Source organism: Marmota marmota, unplaced genomic scaffold (genome assembly GCF_001458135.2).
Source record: "Marmota marmota marmota unplaced genomic scaffold, marMar, whole genome shotgun sequence".
NCBI classification, from domain to species: Eukaryota; Metazoa; Chordata; class Mammalia; order Rodentia; family Sciuridae; genus Marmota; species Marmota marmota.
The window spans coordinates 9,900,720-9,913,658 of record NW_026000205.1 but is presented as its reverse complement, the minus strand read 5'-3'; the positions used below and the strand labels follow the sequence as shown (position 1 = coordinate 9,913,658).

General features: G+C 36.4%; 1 long non-coding RNA gene and 1 pseudogene across 1 annotated transcript in view; one reads left to right on the top strand and one right to left on the bottom strand.

Annotated features, from left to right (window-relative positions):
• Positions 1 to 12,939, bottom strand: part of LOC125612629 — a 55,960-nt gene that overhangs the window by 2,540 nt on the left and 40,481 nt on the right. The window contains exons 6-7 of the long non-coding RNA XR_007343117.1: positions 8,618 to 8,698; positions 5,919 to 6,028 (exon numbers count right to left, since the gene is read on the bottom strand). This is a non-coding gene — a long non-coding RNA (uncharacterized LOC125612629). The remainder of the gene's footprint in view (positions 1 to 5,918; positions 6,029 to 8,617; positions 8,699 to 12,939) is intronic.
• The window catches only part of LOC107151762, a 59,447-nt pseudogene that overhangs the window by 22,451 nt on the left and 24,057 nt on the right, over positions 1 to 12,939 (top strand).

Below are 12,939 nucleotides of genomic sequence, written 5' to 3'. Positions count from 1 at the left end.
AAAAAAAAAAAAAAAAAAAAAAAAAAAAATGTGGTTGTTGAAAATTAGGATAATAGGCTAAAAGGGTTTTTTATCTTAATAACCAGGAAGTGGCAGAATAGAGGTTAAGACTAAAAGACAGGAGAACTCGCCATCAAAAAGAGAAGTCCTGGCTAGTCTAGTTCCCCATATTCTCATTTTTTTCTATATTGATAATGATCATCATTTATTAGTTGTTAAGCATTTATTCTGTTTTCAGGTGATTTATAGAAATAGTGCATTATTTCCTACTATATCAACAGAACTCTGATAAAAAAAGAGATTTTATTCTTATTTAACATACAGGAAAATAAAAATTCTGTAAAGCTCAGTAATTTTCTCATCACCAAAGATAATTTCAGTAAACAAAAGTAGTTGAAACTGTGGTTTGTTATCTTTCCCCTGGAGTTACTGCTCATACCTTATAACTGAACTGTCTTTTGCCTCATTCTGTTGCTCAAGTTCTTGCTTAGTTTCCAAGAAATTCTGTTCTCTTAAGAAATATTTATACCACAAATGGATGACATTTTACTGAATCCTAAGTACAGATGAAAAATGAATCACAGAAGATTAAGACTTCTACGTATTCCTAACTCTTGCCAGACTCATGTTCCTTTGACAGATTTATTGAACTATTTTTCTATCTGAACTGTCATCTACAATTATCTTCATTGATACAAATACAACATACCCTGTGTTATTAAGTGCCTGGTATACTTGTAACTCTGGACTGGATTGCTTCTGATATACTCAACGGATACTGTATTATTTCCTTTTTTAAAATTTGGAATTATACAAAATATTGATCATAGTGCCTTACAAAGTACCTTCAATTTAAAGCTGTTTTCTCAGATACTTTCATTAGCCTTGGTTAGAAGAGCAAAAGAAAATCAGAGGAGGGGCTGGGATTGTAGCTCAGTGGTAGAGCACTCGCCTAGTACGTGCAAGGCCCTGGGTTTGATCCTTATCACCACAAAAAAATAAAAAATAAAAAAATAATAAAAAATCCATCAAAAACTAAAGAAATATTTTTTTTAAAAAAAGGAAATCAGGGTAAAGGAATTAAAAGCACCAAACAGTTAATGCTATTACAATGGGTGAGCAATATATAACATTAAGAATACCTAAGTAAACAAATGCACTTTGGTTAGGACTGTATGACAAAAACGACTTGATATACAGTGAAGGAAATGAGCAAGGTTAAATATTTACATGTGAAAAAACAAATTAAAAAAATGAGAAGATATGATCACATTCCTTCATATTTGTCTTTCATCACTCTAGGCTGGGTATGCTTTTGTTGGCTATTTGTAAAGAATGTCAAGGAGTATGTGTAATCATTTCCCTACAGATACAAAAGACATGAGATAAGTCACGTGTTTATTACCCTGATTATCCCGTCTGTGTTTCCTGGCCCCTAGATTTTTTAATACCTTTCATCTAACCTAACTGTGCTGTTTTTCTTGTAAGTTTATTTATTCCACAATTTTTAATGCCTAATGGTTCCTAAAGTTTGATTATATCACACTGAATTAACCACAATTTTAAATCTTTAACTTATTTTTCTGTTATTGATGTGGTAGCTGGACATTTTTTTTCCATTTTTTTGGGACGGTTGAGGAGGTAATAGGGATTGGATTACCACAGAGCTACATTCTAAGACCTTTAATATATTTTTTTTAAATTTTCGCATTAAGTTGCTGAGAGCCTCACTAAATTGCTGAGGGTAGCCTCAAACTTGTAATCCTTATGACTCAGCCTCCTGAGTCACTGGGATTACAGACATGTGCCACCATACCCAGCTGTATGATCATTTTTTATTGAACTTCTCAGATGAATATAAACAAAACTTCCTGTCTCATCAAATGTTTCCAGTTTTATTTCTTCTTTTACATTTTTTTATTTACCTTTTTTCAGATGGTTCAAAATTTGGGAATTCTTTGTGCTTTAATTTCAGTTTTTATTTCTATGTCTACTTTGGAATATTAATCTCTTTTGTAGAATAAAACTATTTACCTTCTTATCTTGCAGACATACATTCCAGGAATCAAACCAAGAAGTTAATAAAAAAAAAATGGAAATGTGTTGATCTGCAACCTTGGATGATTATGTTATAGTTGTGATATGGAAGGCAAAAGTCAGTTTCAAACAAAACAGAAAAATCAGGAGGAAAAAATGCTTACTGTGAACCCACACATGGCTTTTACTCGACATCAGAGACTCAATACAGGAGAGAGACTGAATGAACTTAAAGGATGTGAGAAAGCCTTCATTTCTGCCTCAGACCACACTCAACATGAGACAGTTCACACTGATGAGAAATTCTGTGAAGATAAGGATCTTGGGAAGATATTTATTCCTGATTCAGAATTTCAGACAGTTCATACTGGTAAGAAAACATATGAATGTGAAGAATGTGGCCAGGCTTTTAGTTTGCAATCAAGCCTTACTGGTCATAAGAGAATTCATACTGGGGAAAAAACTTTTAAGTGTAAAGAATGTGAAAAGGCATTTAGATGTCATTCACATCTTAGTTTTCATAAGCGAATTCATACTGGTGAAAAGTCTTATGGATGTAAGGAATGTGGGAAGGCATTTAGTTGTGGCTCAGGACTTATTCGACATCAGAGAATTCATACTGGTGAAAAGCCCTATGAATGTAATGATTGTAGAAAGGCCTTTACTTGTGGCTCAGACCTCACTCGACATCAGAGGATTCATACTGGTGAAAAACCCTACAAATGTAATGAGTGCAGAAAGGCCTTTAGACAGCCATCCCATCTTATTAAACATCATAGAATTCACACTGGCGAAAAACCTTATGAATGTAAGGAATGTGGGAAAACTTTTACTTGTGGCTCACACCTAAGTCAACATCAGAAAGTTCATATTGGTGAGAAATCACTTCAGTGTAAGGAATGTGGGAAATCCTTTAGTTCTCGCTCAGATCATCGTCAACATCAGTTAATTCACACTAGTGAGAAACTATGTGAGGACAAGGAATGTGGGAAGTTCTCTCTTTCTGATTCAGCTGTTACTCAATATCAGACTATTCACAATGATAAGAAAAAATATGAATGTAAAGAATGTGGCAAAACTTTTAGTTTACGTTCCAGTCTCAGTGGTCACAAAAGAATTCATAGTGGGGAGAAGCCTTTAAAATGTAAGGAATGTGGGAAGGCCTTCAGGTTTCACTCACAACTTAGTATCCATAAACAAATTCATACTGGTGAGAAATCATATAAATGTAAAGAATGTGGGAAGGCCTTTAGTTGTGGCTCAGACCTTACTCGACACTGGAGAATTCATACTGGTGAAAAGCCCTATGAATGTCATGAATGCAGAAAGGCCTTTAGTCAGCGATCGCATCTTATTAGCCATCAGAGAATTCACATGAGTGGAAAACCTTTTGAATGTAAAGAGTGTGGGAAAAATTTTGCTCGTATTTCACACTTAACTCAACATCAGAACATTCATAAATGTGAGAAATCCCATGAATGTAAAGACTTTCATAAAAAAGCCATTAGTTCTGGTACAAAACATAGTCAACATCAGTTAATTCACACTGGTGAGAAATTCTGTGATGATAAGGAATCTCAGAAGATGTTTGTTCCTGACTTGGAACTTATTCAATCTCAGATACATCATGATAGGAAAACGTATACATGTAAAGAATGTGGCAAGTGTTTTAGGTCATGTGCAAGTCTTAGTAGTCACAACAAAATTCATACTGTGGAGAAAGATTTAAAGTGTAAGGATTGTGGGAAGGCCTTTGGTTATGGGTCAGACCTTACTAGACATCAGAGGATTCATACTGGTGAAAAACCTTATGAGTGTAATGACTGTAGAAAGGCCTTCATGTGTGGCTCAGACCTTACTCGCCATCAAAGAATTCATACTGGTGAAAAGCCCTATCAATGTAAAGAATGCAGAAAGTCCTTTAGTCAGCATTCACATCTTATTAACCATCAGAGAATTCACACTGGTGAAAAACCTTATGAATGCCAGGAGTGTGGGAAAGCTTTTACTCGTGGCTCACACCTAACTCGACATCAGAAAATTCATACTAATGAGAAATTGTATCAATGGAAGAAATGTGGAAAGGTCTGTAGTTCTGCCTTAGATCACAAACAGCATCAGGTAGTTCACACTGGTGAAAAATTATACGAAGAAAAAGAATGTGGGAAAACTTTTCTTCCTGACTTGGAATTTACTCAATGTCAGACTTTTCACACTGATAAGAAAACATATGAATGTAAAGAATGTGGCAAGACTTTTAGTTTGAGATCAGGTCTGTCTTGTCACAGGAGAATTCATAGTGGGGAGAAACCATTAAAATGTAAGGAATGTGGGAAAGCCTTTAGATTTCATTCACAACTTAGTGTCCACAAGCGAGTTCATACTGGTGAGAAATCCTATGAATGTAAAGAATGTGGGAAGGCCTTTAGCTCTGGCTCAGATCTTATTCGTCATCACAGAATTCATACAGGCGAAAAGCCCTATGAATGTACTCACTGTGGAAAAGCCTTTAGTCAAAGATCACATCTCATTAAACATCAAAGAATTCACAATGGTGCAAAACCATATGAATGTAAGGACTGTAGGAAAGCATTTACTCTTGAGTCACACCTAACTCAACATCAAAAAATTCATACTGGTAAGAAATCACATGAATTTGAGGAATATGGAAAATCCTTTAGTGCTCCCTCAGACCAAACTCAACATCCATTAATTCACAATGCCAAGAAATTCTGTGAAGAAAAGGAATGTGGGAAGACCTTTCTTCCTGATTCAGAACTTCCTCAGCATCAAACTGTTCATAGTGGGAAGAAAATATATGAATGTAAAGAATGTGGCAAGACTTTTAATTTGCATTCAAGTCTCCGTGGTCACAAAAGAATTCATGTTAGAGAGAAACCTTTAAAATGTAAGGAATGTGGGAAGGCCTTCAGTTGTGGCTCAGAACTTTCTCGTCACCAGAGAGTTCACACTGGTGAAAAGCCCTATGAATGCAGTGAATGCAAAAAGGCCTTTAGTCAGCAATCACATCTTAATAACCATCGGAGAATTCACACTGGTGAAAAACCTTATGAATGTAAGCAGTGTGGGAAAGATTTTACTCGTCGTGCACACCTAACTCAACATCTGAAAATTCATACTAATGAGAAATTGTGTCAATGGAAGGAATGTAGAAAGGTCTTCAGTTCTGCCTCAGACCATAATCAGCATCAGGTCGTTCACAGTGGTGAAATGTTACATGAAGAAAAAGGATGCGGGAAAACCTTTCTTCTTGACTTGGAACTTACTCAATGTCAAACTTTTCACACTGGTAAGAAAACATATGAGTGTAAAGAATGCGGCAAGACTTTTAGTTTGAGATCAGGTCTTACTTGTCACAGGAGAATTCATAGTGGGGAGAAACCATTAAAATGTAAGGAATGTGGGAAAGCCTTTAGATTTCATTCACAACTTAGTGTCCACAAGCGAGTTCATACTGGTGAAAAATCCTATGAATGTAAAGAATGTGGGAAGGCCTTCAGCTGTGGATCAGACCTTACTCGACATTATAGAATTCATACTGGAGAAAAGCCCTATGGATGTAGTGAATGCAGAAAGACCTTTAGTCAAAGATCACATCTCATTAAACATCAGAGAATTCATAATGGTGCAAAACCATATGAATGTAAGGACTGTAGGAAAGCATTTACTCTTGGGTCACACCTAACTCAACATCAGAAAATTCATACTGGTGCTTTGTGGCACCTCCATTCTAGGGACATTCCCTCAGCTGATGAGAGAACTATGTGGCTCAACCTCTGTCAGTCTATGTCCTCCACTACCTGGAGGAACTGTAGAGAGAAGGCTGAGGGACCCTGGAATCCAGAAATGAAATCAGTTACCTTTGAGGATGTCGCTCTGAGCTTTTCTGTAGAGGAGTGGGCTTTGCTGGATCCTTTCCAAAAGAAGCTCTACAGAGATGTAATGTGGGAAACCTTCAGGAACCTGGCCTCTATAGAAATCAAATGGAACACAGACTCTGAACATAAATAGGTAATCAAAACGTAGAAAAATATTCAGTAGTACTATAGATTCTATGGTAAACAAGAAAACTTCCTTGAGTAAAAAGCTGGTCAAAGTAATTTGTTTGGAGAAGTCCTCATTGGTCATTCACGTGTTAATGTTCCTTTCAGAGCTCATACCAGATACAAATGATATGAATGTCAGGAATATGGAGAGCAGCCATACAAAGGCAAGGAATATGGGAGTCCCTCAGTTGTTTCCAGATAACATTCAGAGGAATGAAAGGACACTTTAGAGTAACATCAAGAATGGATACAAGGTGATAAAATGCTCATATATTCCATTTTTAATGAAATTACTTACTACAGAAGACCCCTACATATGTGATCAATGTGGGAAAGACATCTGAGATCACAGTTCCTTCACAAAACACAGACAACACAAACTCTCAGTGTAGAGTATTCCTATATAAGTAAACAATGTAGGAAAGCTTTTAGTCATTGCAATACCTTTCACAAGCATGAAAAAATTCACACTAGACAATAACTCAAAATATAGAATGTGTAAATGCTTCATTACCACACAAAGTTTCTAGAAAATTTGAGATTGAATGGTGGAAAAAACTCATATCAATGAAAGATGTGTGGAATGTCTCTAGTCATCTTGGTTTTGTTCATATATGTGAAAGAACAAAATATAGTCAGGGACCATGACTAGAAAAAGGTGCAAATCTCCTGATTTGGCCCATATATAACAATGCACAAAGCCCTGTAAATGTGAAAAACACAAGAAAGTTTTCAGGTTTTACAGATTCGAAGCCCTGTAAAAATTCCCCATGTAGGGGAAATATATGTAAATACTATTAAAAGCTTGATTCAATTGAAGTGGTGTAGAATACTGCAAAAAATGCAAAACCTAAAAAGAATGTAAAAAAGTTAAATATATATTGTGTGTATCAGTGACTTAATAAAAATTTTTACTCTTGGGAATAAATACTAAAGTTGGCTGTGGTGGTGTGTGTCTGTAATATCAGTGACTTAGGAGGCTAAAGCAAGAGGACCCTAAGTTAGAGAACAGCCTCAGCAACTTAGTGAGACCCTTTCTTAAAATACGTAAGATGCAGATGTGGCTTAGTGGTTAAGAAAGCAACACCCACACAAGAATTCAATACCTGCTACCAAAACAAAACAAACAACCAAAAAAAAAAAACAGGAAAAGAAACTAAATTTTGAGGTGATACAATTCTATAAGTTTTGTTTAAACAATAGTGTATGGTTTTAATTAGTATGGACTGTTTAAGTTGAATCAGGGTTTTAAGTTACATACGGAGTTTGTTTTTTTTCTCCTTTCATTTTGAACTATGTTGAATCCATGGGAGAAATGAAATGTGTTCTTCATATGCCAGCTTGCGAGACAGGCCATTAAAAATTAGTTTAGGTTAGGCCTGCACAATGGTGCATGGCTGTAATTCCAGGGGCTCAGGAGACCAAAGCAGGATAATGAATTCAAAGCCAGTCTCAGCAACTTATCGAGGCACTTAACAACTCAGCAAGACCCTGTCTCTAATAAAATATAGAAAGAGGGCTGGGGATGTGGCTCAGTGGTTAAGTACTCCTGGGTTCAACCCCCAGCTCCCCGCCCCAATGAGTTTATGTTAATAGTTGGAATTTTCCTACTGACTTTGTATGCAAGTTTGTTACATTTTATATGACTATAATCCACCTGTCATTTCTCTGAACTAAGGACACTGTTTATGTAAATTTTATATTTTTTATACTTTTTGACTTGATTCAAACAAGATTTCTATGACATCTTAGAGTATACTGTTTCCAAACAACTTGTATAGATTTAGCAAATGTTACAATTTTAATTACTGAGCAGACATGCACATATCCCAACATAATCATAAATTAGATAAAGTATATATCCCATGTTTTTCCATTGAATTTCATAGTACTTATCATGAGCATAACTTTACATGTTTTTTTCTCTCATGAATTTTTCCTTCTCATTCTTATATTCTCTTCCTTAACAATACCGAAATATGCTGGTGTGAGTGCCCTCTGCAAGAGATCATCAGTACAATAACTTTTGCCACATAGGATACATTGACTTGTAACCCATCTAGGCACAAGACATTTTTTGGAGGTAGTATCAGAGATTGAACTCAAGCGCACTCACAAACACTGAGCCACATGCCCAGCCCTATTTTGTATTTTATTTAGAGACAGGGTCTCACTGAGTTGCTTACAGTCTTGCCCTTGCTGAGGCTGGCTTTGAACTCATCCTCCTGCCTCAGCCTCCTGAGTTGATGGGATTACAGGCATGCACCATCATGCCCAGCTGGGAAGATTTTCATTTGGGCTTTGTATTTTGCTCAACATGAGAAAATTTAAGAAAATTTACTCCATAAATGTAAGGAATGTGGAAAGACCTTTTTTTATGGCTCAAATTTTCATCATCACTAGGAAACTCATACTGGTAAGAAAATCTATGAATGCAAGGAATGTGCAAAGAGCTTTTTTTTCATGACTCAGAACTTAATTAACATCATTTCCCATACCAGAAAGAGACCCACATGAATGTGAAGAGTATGGGAAATCTGTATCTAGGACTCCACCATTTCTGTGACAGAAAAAATCCATACTGATGCATAACCCTATGAAGAGAAGAAAAGTAACCACATCTTTAGTTACACTTCATATTTTACTAAGCAGAAAATTCACCATGGTGAGAACCACTATGAATGGACACTTTGCGAACACCTTTAATTATGACTCAATGTTTGCTCAACAGCATAATATTTACACTATTGAAAAGTATAATGAATATGAAGATTTAGAGAATGTTTTCTTTAAGCTCAATTTTATCTATTATCATATAAAAACTTAGTAATCGTTTTATTTATAACAATATAACATTGAAGTTCATTAATTCATCCTTTTGAGAAACACCGAAGTATAATATGGAAGGCATTCTGATATGGTATAGAATTCACCCATCTACAGAAAATTCACAATGCAATCTATATTAATTTAGGAAAGGATTTACTGATTCATCATCATTATGGAATATCAGGGTTAAGTTTTTTTAAAAACTTTTAAAAAGTTGTTTCATCTTGCTCATAAGGAAAATGCAAGACACCCCCAAAATGCAAGAAATAAAACTAAGAATAAGAAGGATGCCATCAAACCAAAACGCTTTTGCACAGCAAAGGAAATGATTAAAAGCATGAAGAGAGAGCCTACAGAATGGGAGAAAATATTGACCAGCTACATCCAATAGGGGATAAATATTCAGAATATTTGAGAAATAACTCAAAAAGCTTAACATCAAAAAAGAAAAACCTATAACCAAATCAATAAGTGGGCAAGAGAACTAAACAAACTTCTCAAAAGAAGAAACACAAATAGCTAACAAATATATGAAAAAATGGTCAATATATCTAGCAAGTAGAGACATGTAGATCAAAACTACACTAAGATTTCATTTCCCTCTAGTATGAGCGGCCATGATTAAGAATATGAATAATAATAAATGCTGGCAAGGTCATAGGGGAAAGGTATATTCGTACTTTATTTGTGGGGCTGCAGACTAGTACAACCACTCTTGAAAGCAGTATGGAGATTGCTCAAAAAACTAGGAATGGAACCATCATATGACTCAGCTGTCCCACTCCCTTGAATTTTCCCAAAAGATCTAAAATCAGCATAATACATCCACATCAGTGCTTACAGCAGTGCAGTTCACAATAGCTAAATTATGTAATCAACCCAGATGCCATCAATAAATGAACAGATTAAGAAATTGTTGTATATGTGTATACAATGGAGTTCTACTCAGGCATGAAAAAGAATGAAATCATGTCATTTACCAGTAAGTTAGAAATGGACGATATCATGATAAGTGGAATTAGCCAAACTCAAAAGACTCAAAGGTTGATTGTTTTCTCTCATAAGCTAGAGTGAAATAAAGAAAAGGGGAAGGGAAGGCTAGATAACATAAAGAACCAAATATAGAAGTTCACTGAATTAGATAAAGGGAAATGAAGGAAGGGAGGGGGAATGGGAATAGGAAAGACTGGAATGAGTCCGACATAATTTTCATATGTACATGTATGAACACATGACCAGTGTAAGTAACTTCCCATCATGTACAATCACAAGAATGGTTAGTTATACTCCATGAAAGTATAATATGTCATAATACACTCTACTGTCATGTATAACTAAAAAGAACAAATTAAAAAAAATTAAAAAGAACCAAATATAGCTCTCCAGCTATCTTGACAGCTACTCTTGGTTGGGCGTAGTCCACATCTAAGGCAGGAAGATGGTGGCCCCAAAGAAGACAAAAAAAGTCTCTGGAGTTAATAAAGCTCCAACTTGTTATGGAAAGTGGAAAGTATGTGCTGGGGTACAGCAGACTCCGAAGATGATCACACAGGGCAAAGTGAAATTGCCCTCCTTGCCAATAACTATCCAGCTTTGAGGAAATCTGAAATAGAGTACTGTGCCATATTGGCCAAAATTGGTGACCATCACTACAGTGGCTATAATATTGAATTGGGCACAACATGCGTAAAATACTACAGAGTGTGCATGCTGTCTATCATTGGTCCAGGTAACTCTGATATCATTAGAAGCATGCCAGAAGACTGGTGAAAGGTAAAACATGCAAAATTTTTCTTTAATAAAACTTGGCGGAGCTTGTTTTAAAAAAAAGAACCAAATATACATTGATAGACTAGTGAAAAAGAAATCTAATAGAGTAGAGGAATGGGAGAGGGATAGAAGACAGGAGGGAAAAGGAGAAGATCATGAACTAAAATTGATTTCCATGCATGTATAAAGTTGTTAGGATGAACCTAACTACTGTGTAAAACTATAAAGCTGTACTTTGAAAAAAAAAAAAAAAAAGCAAAACTACACTGAGATACCACTTCATACCAGTCAAATGGGCTAACGTCCAAAAATGTATTAAAATACTCCGTAGTAGGAGCAAAGAAAAGATTCACACATATTCCCTATATTAAGCTAGCATCTCAAAATTATATTCCCTCCTCCTCCTCTTTGTTAAAGGATTTATTATGAAATTTTAGCGAGACAAACTGAAAGAATATTACAGTGAACAACCATATGCCTCCTACCTATTCTACCATTGATATTTCATGGTACATTCAGCTGGAATATTTACCAGTTAGGTTTGCATAAACTTGAATTACCAAAGAGTCTGAATTATTCACTTTGCCACGCTGAGGTGCTGTATGCATCCATTAATGTTTATTAGTGGACATGGAAATGGCAGAAGCATCCCAAAGGATGCCTCTATGTTCCTAACATATTCCTGCTTCCTTTTTGACAATTAAGGTGACATTCTGTAGGTGTCACACATACTTGACATCTTTCCTTTGCCTGAAGGACAGATTCTATAACAAGGTCATTGGAATCATCCTATCCCTTAGTGGAAGAAACTAAGATGTCAAAAATAGCAAAGTTCAAAGGTATGGGAATGAAAAGCAAACATTACTGGCTGGCAAAGAGGACTTGCCTGATGAGATGTAATAATAAGACCTATTCCCTCCTTTGTTTCTCAAACCCACCTATTTTTGAATAAACAACAGCATACTATACTGTAGTTTAAACCATCTGTTTTCTTTTTTTTTAAGAGAGAGAGAGAGAATTTTTTAATATTTATTTTTTAGTTTTCGGCGGACACACATCTTTGTTTGTATGTGGTGCTGAGGATCGAACCCGGGCCTCACGCATGCCAGGTGAGCGCGCTACCGCTTGAGCCACATCCCCAGCCCCAAACCATCTGTTTTCTGATGGCACTATAAGTCTACAATTAAACTAGCTATTTTTGGTTACTGGGATGCATGGTGAGATAAGTACATGTTATTGAAATGGATCCATTCTTGTGTTTATGTTGCTTTAAAATAATTTCCATAGGGGCTGGCATTGTGGCTCAGTGGTAGAGTGCTTGCCTAGCACAGGCAGGACCCGGATTCGATCCTCACACCACATAAAAATAAAGGCATTGTGTTGTGTCCATCTACACCTAAAAAAATAAATATTAAAAAAATAATTTCCATAGAAACACCAATGTGGTGATGCACACCTGTAATCCCAGTGGCTCTGGAGGCTGAGGCAGGAGGATTACAAGTTCAAAGCCAGCCTCAGCCAAAGTAAGGTGCTAAGTGTGGGCAGCCACTCTGAATGATTTCGCATTCTCCTTCCCTGAGCGGAGAGGCTCTGACTGTCACTACATCTCATAGTAACCTGGACATTGCCTCTGTCCCTGAAGTTTGAGGACATGTCTTCAGATGCAGGCGTGTCATCCCTTGGATTGAGTATGCTCACCTGTTCCTTTGTGATATTACCCCTTTGCCCTGTTTGGGATAAAATGTTCCATGGAATTGCCCTTTGTGAATCCCCTGCTCTTGCTTTGCCTTTGTGCGTGGCCTTCCTAGATGTCAGTCAACCTGCTGACAGCAGACATCACAAAGTTAGACTCAACCTCCTGAAACTTGATCCCTTGCTTCATTTGGGTGGCTTCTCAATAAAGGGTTCAGCACACTCACTCTCTTTCTGCAGACCCTTAAGGTCAAAGGAATCATCACAGGACCCCAAGGAAAAAGGTGTCTCTGTCTCATATATGATTATTTCATGCAGTCCAGTTCCTTGGAGTTACCCTGAGTGTTTTTGTTGCAAGATTGCAACAGCTAAGTAACTCAGTGAGACCCTGTCTCTGATTAAAAATACAAAATGGGGTTGGGGATATGGCTCAGTGTTCGTGTGCCACTGAGTTCAATCCCTGGTATCTCCCTCCTTGAAAAAGTTCAAATTAATCAGCAACTAATTGAGGGCCTAAACAATTTAGGAAGACCCTGTCTCAAAA